Source organism: Bison bison, unplaced genomic scaffold (assembly GCF_000754665.1).
Source record: "Bison bison bison isolate TAMUID 2011002044 unplaced genomic scaffold, Bison_UMD1.0 scf7180017864295, whole genome shotgun sequence".
Taxonomy (NCBI): domain Eukaryota; kingdom Metazoa; phylum Chordata; class Mammalia; order Artiodactyla; family Bovidae; genus Bison; species Bison bison.
Genome location: NW_011494867.1, coordinates 6,881,237 through 6,883,863, shown reverse-complemented (window position 1 = coordinate 6,883,863; position 2,627 = coordinate 6,881,237). Strand labels below are relative to the sequence as shown.

Below are 2,627 nucleotides of genomic sequence, written 5' to 3'. Positions count from 1 at the left end.
TTTATTTTCATGCTTTGCTATTACAAACAGTGTAGCTATGAATATGTTTTGTACCTATCTACTGGTACATCCATGCCAGAGACTATCCATGTTAAATATTTAGATATGGAATTCCTGTGTTGTGTACTCATATATTCAGCTTCAGTAGATCATACCAATTTCCTCAAATTATTTCCAAAATATTTATATCTCTTTAGGCTTAATTTACTCTTAATTTTCCAGTTACTTGAGCTGAATACTTATTTCACATTTGATATTTGAAAATAAAAAGGAAAAGATTTATAGTTATTAATTTGTTTCAGAGCATGGTTTATTTACAGTTTTATTATGGGGCCTTCTAATTTAAATAAAAAATTTTATTTTAAAATAATTAAGTTAATGTTATTTTTATTCTTTTAATTGTTTCTGGCTTCAAGTTTTTATGCATTGTGGCCAGAGATCAAAGTGTATATTTAACCCTTTTTTGCAGTGTTACTGAATTTTTTGTGATTTAATGCATGATCAATATTTTATTATTTGAAGACTAAATTGTCTCCAGAGAGCACAGAATGTAGTATCTATATTATATGAGTAAATATATTTTGACAATTAGGATATATACCTATTAAATAAAGCTGACTAATTATATCAAGTAAATTCTTAGATCCTTACTGTTTTTTCATAAAGTGAGAGCTAGTTTTAAGTCTCAGGGTCTTCTTGTAGATGTATTGGATAGATTTCCATGTCAATGTGTTTAGGTAATATTATTATGAATATTAGTATGTTTAAAATTATTTATGAAATGATATGTTATATTTTCTGTTTATCATGCTTCCTTTTGATCAACTGATACATTTACCTGACTTTGTTTAATTATATACATAAGGGCTGGGGGATTTTCTCAGGTGTTAAATCATTTATTTTTAAATCCTCATTTAAATCCTCGTTTTTAAATCCTCATACTTACTATGTTTTGTGATAGTCTAATCACACCTTAAGAAAGTGTTCTGGCTTATTATTCTGACCCTGGAATAACTTGGTCAAATCTTCATAAATAGCTATATTCAGTTCACCTTTACCAAGGCACAGACCTGAAGAATACATCCTTTCTGTAAATTCATTTACTGCTTTAAAGTTTTAACTGTTCAGCAGTTACAGGATTTTTTTTTTAAATCAGAAAGAAAAATGTTTGCATCTCAAATACAGAAGAAAACTTTAAACCGTTCTTGATTGATCTCTAAAACCCAACTACTTACACGCTCATGGTTTTCTCTTCTCTTCTGTTTTTGCCAACTTGTTCCATCTATCCAACATGTGCGTCTTATGTACACCATAATGATTCACACGTGCATCATGTGCGACACGTGCTAAATGTTGATTTGCACTTGCATTTTCTGTGTCGGGTTTACTTTGAAGCAGAGCTTCTTAAAAAACTAACTGAATCTGTCCAGTGAAAAGTCTCATGTCTTTTGAAAAACCAGTGTTCCTACACTGTCTCCAGATCTACCTCCAAAGCTGAACTTGGGTGTTGGCAGCTCTTGGGAAAGTTCAAATCCTTCACTGAATTCATTCATTCTTCTTTGGTCCAATCACATAGGGTTATTAGAAAAAAGCCTTTCTCTTTCAACACCCTGGAGAGAGATTTCACATATTGCTTCCTCTTCTGAATTGCGTTGTCAGGATTAAAGCTTATGGCATCAGACGTTCCTTTATCAGTACAACTATAAAATCCAGACAGCTTTGTGGAAGGATTCAAGAAGTATTCTCCCTTCAACTTAATGTTAGATAAACCTTTCTCTGTAATACTTCCAGAAAGCTGTACTGTAAAAAGGAGAGTAATCAATTCCAATAATATCAGAGAAACCACATTTTGCCTACAAGTTCAACCAGGAAAACACCATTTCCAGCTCTAATATTAAGCACTGAAGCATCCGGTGGAATCTTGTGTTTCTGCATCCACCTTATTAGTTGAGTCATGCTCACCTCTCCAAGCCAGATTTCTCCTGTATCTCCATATTCTTGCAAAGTTTGCAGTTCTAGATATCTCTTAGCATCTCAGCGTTCTGGAGTTCCCCGCGCAAACAGGGCGGAGCCACACACCCTCCGGGACTGCCCCCTGGAACCACGCCTCGGCGCCATCCGGCACCATCTTCTTCATCCTCTCCCGTTTATCGTGTGTTCTTGTTTTCCTTTTCTTGGGATTGATTATTTTATTTTGTGACTTTTTTCCCCCTGGAAGTTATATATATACTTCTTCTTTTTTTTTTGTAATGGGTTGTCCTTAACTTCTTAACAGACATGTTTGAAACTATTCTTTCTGCTAATGCCTTGAGTTAAGCAATTGCTAGAACGTCTCTCTCGAACGCGGGAAGCAACTTAGCTGCTCTTTATTTTCTCTCTCCTGGCCACCTCTCCTGTTTTTTAATTTGATTATTTAAATTTTATATACAGACTTTTGTTACTGTTGTATTTATACTAAACCTACTTTGTTAGGCCTTGAATTTTAACAATTCTTTCCCAAAGTGTAATGAATTGTCAACAGTTATTTAGATTTAAGTGTAAATTTACTTACATAATAATTTGTTGTGCTTCTGTATATTCCACAATTTTCTTGGACTGTGTTCTGTGATGCTGGAGTGTATCCTCAA

General features: G+C 33.7%; 1 pseudogene; it reads right to left on the bottom strand.

The window, feature by feature from the left end:
* Nucleotides 1-389: 389 nt before the first annotated feature.
* LOC104996579 lies at nt 390-2,118 on the bottom strand (annotated as a pseudogene).
* Nucleotides 2,119-2,627: the final 509 nt, after the last annotated feature.